This window comes from Arachis ipaensis, chromosome B09 (assembly GCF_000816755.2).
Source record: "Arachis ipaensis cultivar K30076 chromosome B09, Araip1.1, whole genome shotgun sequence".
NCBI lineage: Eukaryota > Viridiplantae > Streptophyta > Magnoliopsida > Fabales > Fabaceae > Arachis > Arachis ipaensis.
This window is the reverse complement of record NC_029793.2, coordinates 39,272,202-39,286,448: the sequence shown is the minus strand read 5'-3', so window position 1 is coordinate 39,286,448 and position 14,247 is coordinate 39,272,202.

Below are 14,247 nucleotides of genomic sequence, written 5' to 3'. Positions count from 1 at the left end.
TATATCAGAGGTTTTCCCCTTACTGATCTTCCGGAGAAATTGTACTTTCAGAAAAAATCTCGCGTACTCGAAAATCGGGGTTGTTACATTCTACCCTCCTAAAAGAAAATTTTGCCCTCAAAATTTAACATGCGCATAAGAAGTTATAGTATTATCTAGCACAAACAAAACCATAGTGTGGTACTCACCTCGAGTGGAAGAATTATATGCATTTGTGTTGCCAGCAGTCACGGTAAAAACCCTTCCTTGTTATTTTGGCCATGCTGGATCTCGAACAAACCTCCTTGGGCAAATCCTAGCTATGTGTCCAGGTTCTCCGTAAGCATAACAATGGTTTGTTCCATACTGACATGGTATGTTACCATGATCTTTCCCACACCTTGAGCATACTGAAATATCCTGAATTTCCTGAGGTTGACCTCCTTCTTCCTCTCCCAGATTATTGTTGTCGTATTTGCCATTGTTACAAGCGAGAAAGTTACCATTTCGTTGATTCCTATTTTGGCGATGGAACTGACCACTGAACTTAAAGTTACGACCTTGAGGGGCTAGATCTTGAATAAAGTCTCTTCCTGAGGTTTCCTTACGATCTGCTCGAGCTATCGCCACCTTTTTTGAACATTCTTCCACTAGTTTACTTTTATTCACCAGTTCAGCAAAATTTCTTATCTCTAACGGAACTACTGAACTCATCAGATCCTCACGAAGGCCCCCTTCAAACTTTAAACACTTCCATTCTTCCAAGTCAGCAGGATTCCCTTGGCAGATCTTGGAGAAACAGCACAAGTCATCAAACTTATGGGCATATTCTGCAACAGTTGTGTTACCCTGTTTCAGCTGCATAAGTTCCATCTCCTTAGCGTCACGAGCTGCCCTCGGAAAATACTTCTTATAAAATTCATCCTTAAAAGTATTTCAAGGAATATCGCCTTCATCTTGTTGCAACAGTCGCTGTATCCCCTGCCACCAATGCTCAGCTTCTCCTTCCAGCATATAAGTAGCAAACTCCACGTGTTGGCCTTCCGGAACATGCTGCGCTCGCAGTGATCGTTCAATAGCTCGAAACCAGTTGTCAGCATCAGTCGCAAAGAGTGTACCTTTAAACTTAGGCAGTTTAACCTTCAGAAAAGTCGCAAGGGTCATAGGTCTTTCAAGATGCCCCAAGTTATTCTCATCATTCCCACTATCTTCTCCATGTTCATTCTCATTCCCGTTTCTCACCCCAAGACGTTCAACAGCCCTAACCGCTGCTACTGCAGCCTCACGCACTGCCTCAGCTACAGCGTTCATGGTAGTCATAAACGTTTCCTGTTCTCTCTCTCGGTTCTCACTAGGGGTTCCTTCCCGCGCACTACGTCTCCGTTGTCTCATTGTAGTCCTATTCACACCAAACAATCGTTATTAAGGTGATCAGTCTTAACACTTCAAGTCAAGTGTGAACATTCCCAGAATGAAAACACAGAGACAATCATGCAACGCATATCACATAGATATCCTATAAGCATGAGACACACAACAGAGTATGCAATGAAGCATAGTCAGTCCACTCCCCAGGCTCTACTGGGAACGAACAGCTCTGATACCAAATTGTAACGACCCAATTTCTGGTACGTCATGATCATACTAGAAACTGAGCGCTACCAACTTGTCTACCTATTTATTATCTATTATTTACTATATGAGCCTGATTCGTTGTTAAAAGCGTAGTTATTTTACGAGGTACTTTTTTTTTGAAAACATTTGGATTAATAGACGAAATCATTCATAAGCAATTCACAACTGATAAAAGATAAAACAGTTATAAAGAACCATACATAAATATATCACAAGCAGTTGATATCATTCGGTTATCCACCCTTTATTAGAGTAAAGATCTTTAGTTAAGACACCCCTAGATATAACTAGATAATAACTCTATACATATATATACATACAACATCCCAGGTCCTGACCTGTTCAAGAAGTCCCTAAGCTGGCACCCAGGCTAGCCTAGACTCTATACTCACCTAGTCCCTCTAAACTACTAAAGCGAGGGAAAGTATGTTCTAGGTCTTCAAAACTCAAGTCAGGTGGAACGTCATCAAAAGGTGGAAGGTCGTCTACTACTCCTCTGCACAATCATATATTGTCAAAGAGCGTCTCTCAAGTACTTCATCGAGTGGCCACATAACGGCAACATCGTACGGAGGACTTAGGCTAAAGTTTGTAGATAAGCAGGGTGCAGACGTTGGCTGGCCTCACAATATATACATATAAACAGGTAACGGAGTTCACTCTAGACTCAGAAGACTACCCAGAGCGGAATCCTCTTTGCAGAACAGTCATTAGTAAACTACGGAAGGGTGCTCATGCTTCCATCTGAAGGGGGAAAGGAGAGATAAGGGGTAAGAACTGGGGAGTTCTTAGTAGGGCCGGGGTTATTAGTTAAGTTCATTAATTCCGTGTTGTTTAGCAGATAAATAGCAGAATACCGAGAAGTAGTGAACAGAAGATACAGATAAATAAAGAAAATAGAGAAAACAGAGAGCAAAACACAAACAAAAGAACACAAGAAAACAAAACACAGACACAGTGAATAGAATACAAACAAAGAAAGCATACATTCATTCAACAATCATAACAGAGGAAATGCACAACCAAGTATGATGCATGTCTATCCTATGCAGACCATGAACTCACGTGTCGGGTTACACCCTGCAACCCGACATTACCCAGGAACTAGTCCTAGATATGGCTTTATTTCTGTAGGTGAACTTCGGCCTACAGAAATAGCACTCCTGTAAGTGAACTTCGGCTTACAGGAATAGTCTAAACACAACAGAACAACATTCTATAGGTGAACTTCGGCCTACAGAAATGGCACCCCTGTAAGTGAACTTTGGCTTACAGGAATAAGATAAACACAACACAACAACTTTCTATAGGTGAACTTCGGCCTATAGAAATGGCACCTCTGTAAGTAAACTTTGGCTTACAGAAATGACAACTCTCTGTAGGTGAACTTCGGCCTACAGGAGCAATACCCTGAGATATACAATTGATATTCACTGCAGGTGAACTTCAGCCTACAGGAATAACAACTCACTGTAGGTGAACTTGGGCCTACAGGACCTCTAGGGCCAATGGAAAAGCAGCAGATGAACATACAACAGAACATCATGCCACAAGGCTTAACTCTTTATTCTTATACTCTTCTCCTCTATTCTCTTTGTTATATTACTCTTTTCTCATTATCATCATTCATTATCATTCTTGTTATTCATCATCACTTTCACATTCTTATACAGTACTTCTTTCTTTCTCTGTTCAATTATACTATACAAACTTTACAGCTTTTACTTTTACAACATCTCAACTCAAACCATTTCTCTTTATCAGATTACTCTTTTCTCTGTATCCCTTTATTCTACTCTGGTTACTCTGTTCTCTGTATCTTTTTACTTCTCTCTGGTTACTCTGTTCTCTGTGTTTCTCTACTCTGCTCTGATTTCTCCGTTTAACGTATGTATTTAAAGATTATGTAAATTTCGGTATGAATAGTTATCCTGTCCCAAGTATAGGTTCATTAGGTCTATACTGAAACAGTTTAACTTTTCATATTATACTAACCCTAGTCGCAACTCAAGGACTAACTATGTTGCCCTAGTTCTTTCACTAATTTCTGTCTGTTTTTCTGTCATTAAAACTTTACAGACTTTTCTTTGGTTTTTATCTTTTCTGTAACTTTTTATCTTTCCTTTATCTTTGCCTCACTAATATGTTCTTACCACTCCCTAAGTGTTTTATGAAGGTAATTATGAGATTCAGCGCTTAACGTTGTCTTTCTAAAGCTTTTACAGAAAATTGCCTTTTCTGCATTATTTTATTATTTTTATTAAAATATTATTTTTAATTAAATATTATTATTTAATATTTTATTATTATTTATTATTTTATCATTAAATTTTCGAAAATTAACTTACTTTTACTTTTAACCTTTAAAATTCACTTTTTACCACCCGTAACTTTTAATATTTCTACTTTTACCACCCTAACTTTCAGAAATTACCAAACAACCTCTTAAACACCAAAAATTTTACCTCCTTTCCCTTTTTAAGATCTAAGGCCTGTTCTTCATTGTTCTTCATCACACTCAAAGTGTTCTTCATGTTCTTCATAAATTCTTCAGATTCTTTCTCTGTTTTTACCCGTTTTTCAGTCTTTTCAGCAACCGATTTTTACTAAAATTCATAATAAATTAGCAGCCACTAAAACCCCATCTTTTCTACATGATTTTAACATAAATTGAACCTCAATTTAAGCTTAGGGTTTCGTTTTTCCAGCTGCCCAAGAACACTAAATTTAAAGCTTGAATTTCATCAAATTTCATCAAAATTTCACCAAATTTTCACCAAGAATCAATCATATATGCAACCAATTTTTAGCACAGCCAAATAATACAACATTCACACAACTCAAACACAAATAATGAAGATTAATTTCGTGACACCCTACCTGGTTTTGCTGCTCCTAATTCAATCAAACTTTCAGGTGGTCCTTAAATACTTTTTCCTCCTAAATCACATCAAGAAAACACATATTTAAGCATGTTTCCTTGAAACTAAATCAAAAGAGAGATGGTGCAGCCAACTCACCTTGATCCCAGCCTTGATAAGTCATATGATCATGTAGAGAAAGAAGAGAGGATCATTTTGGTCGGATTGGAATTTTGATTTGGGTTTTAGTTCAGCAGAAATCAAGATTTGAAGATTTGGAACTAAGAACTTTTCTCTCTTTTTCTCTCTACCTATTTTCGGCCACAAAGTGAAAATGAGCCAGCCTTGGGGGTTTTAGGGGTGTAGGGTGAGTTGTGATTGGTTGGCTTGGAGGTGGATTAAAATAATATTAAAATATCTCAGGTGTATAACTACTAAAACTAGATGTATCGGAACACTTGCAAAAACATCTCTAAAAATTATTTTCTGAGCTACTAGCATAAATGACACTAGTAACATATTTATTATGAGAATAAAACATGAATAATGAGGCCTTAGCATTGCTAAAGTCATCAGAGAGTGCTGGTGCTAAGCTGCACCAGTAAATTGTGAATCCGGTTAAATCGGTTTTCTGTTTTTAACTAAAACTGATCAGGTACTCTTATAATATCATTAAAGAGGCTTTTAATACTCATATAATGATGGTATTATCCTATTATCTCTCTTTTCTCATGAATCGAGTCTGGTTTGTCAAATTGAGACTATTTACGAAAAACAGAATCAAAACTCCTAACCGATACGGTTCAAAAACTAGGTTCTTCGCGACCGCGTTATCGAGCTTGTCTCAGAAAAGGTTCTAACTTAAAGATGACATAATGACAATGAGGATTGAGATACTTGATGATATATCAGAGGTTTTCCCCTTACTGATCTTCCGGAGAAATTGTACTTTCAGAAAAAATCTCGCGTACTCGAAAATCGGGGTTGTTACAGGTGAGAATGATGATGAGTGTCACGGATCATCACATTCATCAGGGTGAAGTGCGAGTGAATATCTTAGAATAGAAACATGCGTGATTGAATGAAAAACAGTAGTAATTGCATTAATTCATCGAAACACCGTAGAGCTCCTCACCCCCAACCATGGGGTTTAGAGACTCATGCCGTCAAAAATACAATGTAAAGTGTAAAAATCTCATGAGGTACAAAATAAATCTCTAAAAGTAGTTTTTATACTAAACTAGTAACTAGGGTTTACAAAAATGAGTAAATAATGCAGAAATCCACTTCCAGGCCCACTTGGTGTGTGCTTGGGTTGAGCATTGAGCTTTACACGTGTAGAGACTTCTCTTGGAGTTAAACGCTAGGTTGTAGCCTGTTTCTGGCGTTTAACTTCAGAATAGGGCAGGAAGTTGGCGTTTGAACGCAAGTTTGCGTCGTTAAAACTTGGGCAAAGTATGGACTATTATATATTTCTGGAAAGCCCTGGATATCCACTTTCCAAATCAATTGAGAGCACGCCAATTGGGTTTCTATAGCTCCAGAAAATCCACTTTGAGTGTAGGAAGGTCAAAATCCAACAGCATCTGCAGTCCTTTTTCAGCCTCTGAATCAGATTTTTGCTCAGGTCCCTCAATTTCAGCCAGAAAATACCTGAAATCACAGAAAAACTCATAGTAAAGTCCAGAAATGTAATTTTTATTTAAAAACTAATACAAATATAATAAAAACTAACTAAAACATACTAAAAACTATGTAAAAACAATGCCAAAAAACGTATAAATTATCCGCTCATCACAACACCAAACTTAAATTGTTGCTTGTCCCCAAGAAACTGAAAATCAAATAGGATAAAAAGAAGAGAATATACTATAAATTCCAAAATATCAATGAAACTTAGTTCTAATTAGATGAGCGGGACTAGTAGCTTTTTTGCCTCTGAACAGTTTTGGCATCTCACTTTATCCTTTGAAGTTTAGAATGATTAGCATCTATAGGAACTCAGAATTTAGATAGTGTTACTGATTCTCCTAGTTTAGTATGTTGATTCTTGAACACAGCTACTTTATGAGTCTTGGCCATGGCCCTAAGCACTTTGATTTCCAGTATTACCACCGGATACATAAATGCCACAGACACATAACTGGGTGAACTTTTTCAGATTGTGACTCAGCTTTGCTAGAGTCCCTAATTAGAGGTGTCCAGGGTTCTTAAGCACACTCTTTTTGCTTTGGATCACGACTTTAACCGCTCAGTCTCTAGCTTTTCACTTGACACCTTCACGCCACAAGCACATGGTTAGGGATAGCTTGGTTTAGCCGCTTAGGCCAGAATTTTATTCTTGTGGGCCTTCCTATCCACTGATGTTCAAAGCCTTGGATCCTTTTTACCCTTGCCTTTTGGTTTAAAGGGTTACTGGCTTTTTGCTCTTGCCTTTTGGTTTAAAGAGCTCTTGGCTTTTTCTGCTTGCTTTTTTTTATTTTTTTTCTTTTTTTTTCTTTTTTTTTTTCCTTCTTTTTTTTCTTCTTTTTTTTCGCCATCTTTTTTTGCAAGCCTTTGCTATTCACTGCTTTTTCTTGCTTCAAGAATCAATTTTATGATTTTTTAGATTATCAAATAACATTTCTCCTTTTTCATCATTCTTTCAAGAGCCAACAATTTTAACATTCATAAATAACAAATTCAAAAGACATATGCACTGTTCAAGCATTCATTCAGAGAAACAAAAAGATTTGTCACCACATTAAAATAATTAAACTAATTTCAAGGATGAATTCGAAATCATGTACTTCTTGTTCTTTTGTGATTAAAAACATTTTTCATTTAAGAAAGACACAAACATAAATAAAAATAAAGCATAGAGAACGAAAACAGAAAAAATAAATAGACAAGGAGATTAAGGAACGGTCCACCTTAGTAAAGGTGGCGTCTTCTTCCTCTTGAAGAACCAATGGTGCTCTTGAGCTCCTCTATGTCTCTTCCTTGCCCTTGTCGCTCCTCCTTTATAGCTCTTTGATCTTCTCTAATCTTATGAAAGGTGCCATATGGTTATGGAAAATTAAAAAGCGGGGCTTTTTCCACACCAAACCTAAAATGTTTGCTCGTCCTCGAGCAAAAGAAGAAAGAAAGGAGGAGATGCAGATGTGTGGTGGGTTCGGCCAAGGGAGGGTGATAGTGTGTATGAGGGGTTTATAATGGATGGATGTGAGTGGTGAAGAGAGTATGGAAAAGAGGGTGGGGTAGGTGGGGATCCTGTGGGGTCAACAGATCCTGAGGGGTCAAGGACTTAGCATCCCTGCTCCATTGAGGCGTGCAAAATGCCCTTAGAGTGCAATCCTGGCATTTAACGCCAAACTGTTGCTTATTTCTGGCGTTAAACGCCAGCTTTTCCCCTTTTCTTGGTGTTGAACGCCAACTTGGTGCTTGTTTCTGGCGTTAAACGCCAAGCTGTAGCCTGTTTCTGGCGTTTAACGCCAGCTTGATGCTTCTTTCTGGCGTTAAACGCTAGTCTGATGCTTCTTACTTGCGTTTAAACGCCAGTAAGTCTGTCCTCCAGGGTGTGCTATTTTTGATGCTGTTTTTGATTCTGCTTTAATTCTGCACCTATTTTTATGACTCCACATGATCATCAACCTAAAGAAAACATAAAATAACAATAGAAAATGAAATGAAAAAGTAATTAACATAGATAAATAAGATTGGGTTGCCTCCCAATAAGCGCTTCTTTACTGTCAATAGCTTGACATTATTGAGCCTTATAGTTTGCAGTGTCTGCAAACCATGGAGCTTCCTGAATAGCAAATAATTGCTCATCCAGAAAGGTTTTAGAGATCTCAGTAAGAGGGAGGGACGCTCCTACTACTGGTTTTATCCGAGACAGGTGATCAGCTACTTGATTCTCTGTCCCTTTTCTGTCTCTTATTTCTATATCAAACTCTTGCAAAAGCAACACCCATCTTATTGATAAACCCCAATTTTGTGGTTTATCTTGTTCTTAATTTGGGGGATTTTATCACCTTTTCCCACATTTATTCAATGAAATAGCATGGTTTTGCAATTCTCCCTTGATTTGTGCTTAAATGTGAAAACATGCTTTTTAGGCCTTAAAATAGATAAATTTAATTCACTTTAATTCCATTCGATACCTTGATATGTTTGTTAAGTGATTTCAGGTTCATAAGGCAAGTATTGGATGGAAGAAGCGAGGAGAAAAGCATGCAAAGTGGGAGAACTCATGAAGAAATGAAGGAACCGTAAAGTTGTCAAGCCTGACCTCTTTGCACTCAATTGACCATAACTTGAGCTACAGAGGTCCAAATGAGGCGATTCGAGTTGTGTTGGAAAGCTAACACCCGGGGCTTCAAAATGATATAAAATTTTTTATATGTTGCTTTGCGTTCATGGGCGCGCACGCGCCATGTACGCGTGCGCGCCGATGCTGCCATAGCCCACTAAAGTGAAATCGCCCCCAGCGATTTCTGAAGCACTTTGGGCCCAACCCAACTCATTTCTGATACTATTGAACCCAAGTATTGAAGGGGGAATGAACCAAGTAGTCATAGTTTAGTTTTTATCATGTTTTAGGGGTAGAATTCTAGAGAGAGAGGCTCTCTCCTCTCTCTAGATTTAGGACAGTAATTAGGATAAAGTTAGGTTAATCACACTCAAATTTCTCTTTCAATTCTTGTTTTGATTTTAGTTCTCATTATATTTTAGTGTTCTATTGTCTCAATCTTCTTAGTTTCTCTTGTTAATTTCTTGTTTTACTCTCTTTTATGCTTATGAACAATTGTTGGATCTTAATTTTCTTTAATGCAATTTTATGTTTCCATGCTCTTCTATGTTTATCTTCATTATTATTATTGATTTCTTGCTTATGTTAGTTATGGGTTTTCTTTAATTCTTGCATTTTATGATGTTTACTTTTCTTGCACTCTAAGTGTTTGTTAAAATGTTTCCTCTAGTTTTTGAGTAGTTCTCTTGACTCTTGGCCTAGGCTAAGGGAATTGAGTGATCTTGAGTAATTGGGTCTCAATGATTTGGTGATTTGAGAACCCTTGGTGATCAATTTGATACTCATTGATGCCAACCCACTACTAATCTAATTAGTAGGTAGGTTGGGACTTATGGGTTGATGTGATCAAGCCTATTTGACGTACTTCAAGCCTAGGAGTAGATATTACGTACTTAAGGCTTTGGAAGTAGACTTAATAGGTTGGCCTCTCGTAATTATCAATATTTGGTATGTTGATGAGCGGATAATTTATACGCTTTAAGACATAAACTCTAATTTTATTGATTATGGAATAAAAATAAGACTCAAAGATAAATATAAGAGCAGACCCATAATAATAGAAGACAGAAAATTAAAAGCAGAAAAATAAATGACTCTTAAAATAGACTCTTAATAATAAAGGTTATCACAGAGTTAGGCCTCAACAACCTTGATTTTCAGAAGTTGATGCTCCCTCTTTTTGTGGGGTGCTTGGTCCTTCAAGGGAGAGCTTCTGGCGCTTCAGCTCTTGTAGCTCACGCCCCTGCTTCTCCTGTTCCTTCAACAGCTTGCAGAGCATGCAGTTTTGATTCTGCTGTTCTTTCTTAAGTTGTTCCATAGCTTCCTGCAGCTTGGTAACAGATGCTTCTAAGCAGGTTCAGTAGTCAATTTCAAGAGGGTGAATGATGAAAGTTTGAAACATGTTTATGCAGAAAATTATGAGTCAAAACATGAAAATTTGAAAAAAATTGAAGTTGGAAACAAAATCTCCTCCCCCTGCCTTTCTGGCATTAAACGCCCAGAATGGTATCCATTCTGGCGTTTAATGCCCAGTTGTTGGCCATTATGGGCGTTTAACGCCCAGCCAGGTACCATGGCTAGTGTTAGACGCCAGAAACTCCTTTATCACTGGGCATTTTGCTGAACGCCCAGGATACTGCAAATCTGGCATTAACCGCCCAGAATGGTACCCATTCTGGCGTTTAACGCCCAAAATGGTACCTTTACTGGCGTTAAATGCCCAGAATGATACCCATTCTGGCGTTTAACACCCAAAATGCCCTTTACTGGCGTTTTCTTGCCAGCAAGCTTCTTTTCTCTGCTTTTTGTACTGAATCCTTCTGTAACTCTGTGAATTCCTTCAATTTTGATGCTTAGCCTTTGATGAAAATGTATATCAAACCTCTACAAGTATTAATTAAAATAAATAACTTGATAATGGCTGGGTTGCCTCCCAGCAAGCCTCAGTTTTGAGCATTCTTGCTCAAAATTGCTTTCAAGATAATGTTTGATTCTCTGTCCATTGACAATGAACTTTTTTTCAGAATCAATATCTTGAAGCTCAACATATCCATATGGTGACACTCCTGTAATCACATATGATCCCCTCCACCGGGATTTTAATTTCCCAGAGAATAATCTGAGCCTAGAGTTGAATAGTAGAACTTTTTGTCCTGGCTCAAAGACTCTGGATGACAATTTCTTATCATGCCACTTTTTTGCTTTTTCCTTATAAATTTTTGCATTTTCAAAAGCATTGAGTCTGAACTCTTCCAGCTCATTTAGCTGGAGCAATCTTTTCTCACCAGCTAACTTAGCATCCATGTTTAGGAATCTGGTTACCCAGTAGGCTTTATGTTCTAGTTCCACGGGCAGATGACAAGCCTTGCCATACACAAGCTGGTATGGAGAGGTTCCTATAGGAGTCTTGAATGCTGTTCTGTATGCCCACAGAGCATCATCCAAGCTCCTTGCCCAATCCTTTCTACGGGCAATTACAATCCGTTCTAGGATTCTCTTTAGTTCTCTATTAGAGACTTCAGCCTGCCCATTTGTCTGTGGATGATACAGAGTTGCTACTTTGTGGCTAATTCCATATCGAACCATAGTAGAGTAAAGTTGTTTATTGTAGAAATGGGTTCCTCCATCACTGATTAGTACTCTGGGAACACCAAATCTGCTGAAAATATGTTTCTGGAGGAACTTCAGCATAGTCTTGGTATCATTAGTGGGTGTGACAATTGCTTCCACCCATTTAGATACGTAGTCTACTGCCACCAGAATGTAAGTGTTTGAGTATGATGGTGGGAAAGGACCCATGAAGTCTATACCCCATACATCAAACAACTCAATCTCTAAGATCCCTTGTTGAGGCATGGCATAACCATGAGGCAAGTTACCAGCTCTTTGGCAACTGTCACAGTTACGCACAAACTCTCGGGCATCTCTATAGAGAGTAGGCCAATAGAAGCCACATTGGAGGACTTTAGTGGCTGTTCGCTCACTTCCAAAATGTCCTCCATACTGTGACCCATGACAATGCCACAGGATCTTCTGTGCCTCCTCTCTAGGGATGCATCTGCAGATCATTCCATCAGCGCATCTCTTAAAGAGATATGGTTCATCCCATAAGTAGTACTTTGCATCAGAAATTAGTTTTTTCTTTTGCATCCTGCTGTACTCCTGGGGTATGAACCTCACAGCTTTATAATTTGCAATGTCTGCAAACCATGGTGCCTCCTGAATGGCAAAGAGTTGCTCATCCGGAAAGGTCTCAGAGATCTCAGTGGAAGGAAGGGACACCCCAGCCACTGGTTCTAACCGGGACAGTTGATCAGCTACTTGGTTCTCTGTTCCTTTTCTGTCTCTTATTTCTATATCAAACTCTTGCAAAAGAAACACCCATCTTATGAGCCTGGGTTTTGAATCCTGCTTTGTGAGTAGATATTTAAGAGCAGCATGGTCAGTGTACACAATCACTTTTGATCCAACTAAATAGGGTCTAAACTTGTCAATGGCATAAACCACTGCAAGCAGCTCTTTTTCTGTGGTTGTGTAATTCTTCTGTGCGTCATTTAGAACACGACTGGCATAGTAAATGACGTGCAAAAGCTTGTTATGCCTTTGTCCCAACACTGCACCAATGGCATGGTCACTGGCATCACACATTAATTCGAATGGTAATGTCTAGTCAGGTGCAGAGATGACTGGTGCTGTGACCAGCTTGGCTTTCAGGGTTTCAAACGCCTGCAGACACTCTGTGTCAAACATAAATGGCATGTCAGCAGCTAGCAAGTTGCTTAGAGGTTTTGCAATTTTTGAAAAATCCTTTATGAACCTCCTATAGAATCCTGCATGCCCCAGAAAGCTTTTGATTGCCTTTACATTGGCAGGTGGTGGTAATTTTTCAATTACCTCTACCTCTATTCCCTCGCTTGAAATTTTGTACCCAAGGACAATTCCTTCAGTCACCATAAAGTGACATTTTTCCCAGTTTAAGACTAGGTTAGTTTCTTGGCACCTTTTCAGGACAAGTGCTAGATGATCAAGACAGGAGCTGAATGAGTCTCCAAATACTGAGAATTCATCCATGAAGACTTCCAAGAATTTCTCTACCATATCAGAGAAAATAGAGAGCATGCACCTCTAAAAGGTTGCAGGTGCATTGCAGAGACCAAAAGGCATTCTTCTGTAAGCAAATACTCCAGATGGACATGTGAATGCTGTTTTCTCTTGGTCTTGAGGATCCACTGCAATTTGGTTGTAGCCTGAATAGCTATCCAAAAATCAGTAGTATTCATGACCTGCTAGTCTTTCTAGCATTTGGTCTATGAATGGTAAAGGAAAATGATCCTTTCTGGTGGCTGTATTGAGCCTTCTGTAATCAATAAACATACGCCACCCTGTGACTGTTCTTGTGGGAACCAGTTCATTCTTTTCATTATGGACCACTGTCATGCCTCCCTTCTTGGGGACAACTTGGATAGGGCTCACCCAGGAGCTATCAGAAATAGGATAAATAATCCCAGCCTCTAGTAACTTAGTAACCTCTTTCTGCACTACTTCCTTCATGGCTGGATTTAGCCGCCTCTGTGCTTGAACCACTGGCTTAGCATCATTCTCTAATAGGATCTTGTGCATACATCTTGCTGGGCTAATGCCCTTAAGGTCGCTTATGGACCACCCAAGAGCTGTCTTGTGTGTCCTTAGCACTTGAATTAATGCTTTCTCTTCCTGTGGATTAAATGGTCCAACCTTGACAATCATGTCTTCAATGATGCCTGATGGATATTTAATGGAGCCATCAGCAAGTTGAAGACATATCTGGGTTAGTTTGACTTCTTCAGTCAACCCAAGCTTTCTGATAGAGGATGCAGATATTAGATTGATACTTGCTCCAAGGTCACATAGGGCTGTCTTGGTACAGGCACCCTCTAATGTGCATGGTATCATAAAGCTTCCTGGATCTTGAAGCTTCTCTGGTCAGCTTTTCAGAATGACTGCACTGCATTCTTCAGTGAGAAACACTTTTTCAGTTTCTCTCCAATCCTTCTTATGACTTAAGATCTCTTTCATGAACTTAGCATAAGAGGGTATTTGCTCAAGTGCCTCTGCAAATGGAATATTTATTTCAAGAGTCCTGAGATAGTCTGTAAAGCGGGCAAATTATTTATCCTGTTCCGCTTTGCGGAGTTTCTGAGGATAAGGCATCTTAGCTTTATATTCTTCAACCTTAGTTGCTGCAGGTTTATTCCCTACAGGAGTGGTTGGAGAAGCCTTCTTAGAGGGATTACTATCAGCACTTGCAGGTGTCTGATCCCTCATTGGCGTTTGAACACCAGGATTGGGTGCTGGATGGGTGTTTAACGCCAGCTTCTCACCCTTTTCTGGCGTTTGAACGCCAGAACTGGACAAGGAATGGGCGTTTAACGCCAACTTTTCCCCCTTTTCTGGCGTTTGAACGCCAGAGTTATTCCTCTCTGGGCTCTTGATGTCCTC